Raw genomic sequence first — 454 nt, forward strand, 5'->3', positions numbered from 1 at the left:
TCTCTCTCTCTTTCTTTTTCTTTCTTTCTTTCTTTCTTTCTTTCTTTCTTTCTTTCTTTCTTTCTTTTCTTTTTCTTTCTTTTCTTTCTTTCCTTTTTTATGAACTAGGCTTAAATTAACATTATATACATTGTGTTTGTCAGGGTTCAACCAGAGAAACAAAACCAATAAGAGATATATATTAAGAAATTTATTGTAAGGAATTGGCTTCCAAAATCATAAGCCTTGCTAAGGTAGGTTGCCAGGAAGGGCAAACTAGAACTTTCAGCTACAGGATGAAGCTGCTGTCCATAGGCAACATTTCTTCTTCAAAGAAATCTCGGCTCTGCAACTGATTGAATCAATCCTACACAGATTACCTAGAATAATCTCCTTTACTTAAAGTCACTGATTATGGACTTTAATCATATATGCAAGGTATCTTTATGGCAACACCTACATTAGTTTTTGATGG

This window comes from Pteropus medius, unplaced genomic scaffold, assembly GCF_902729225.1.
Source record: "Pteropus medius unplaced genomic scaffold, Ma_sr-lr_union100, whole genome shotgun sequence".
Lineage (NCBI taxonomy): Eukaryota > Metazoa > Chordata > Mammalia > Chiroptera > Pteropodidae > Pteropus > Pteropus medius.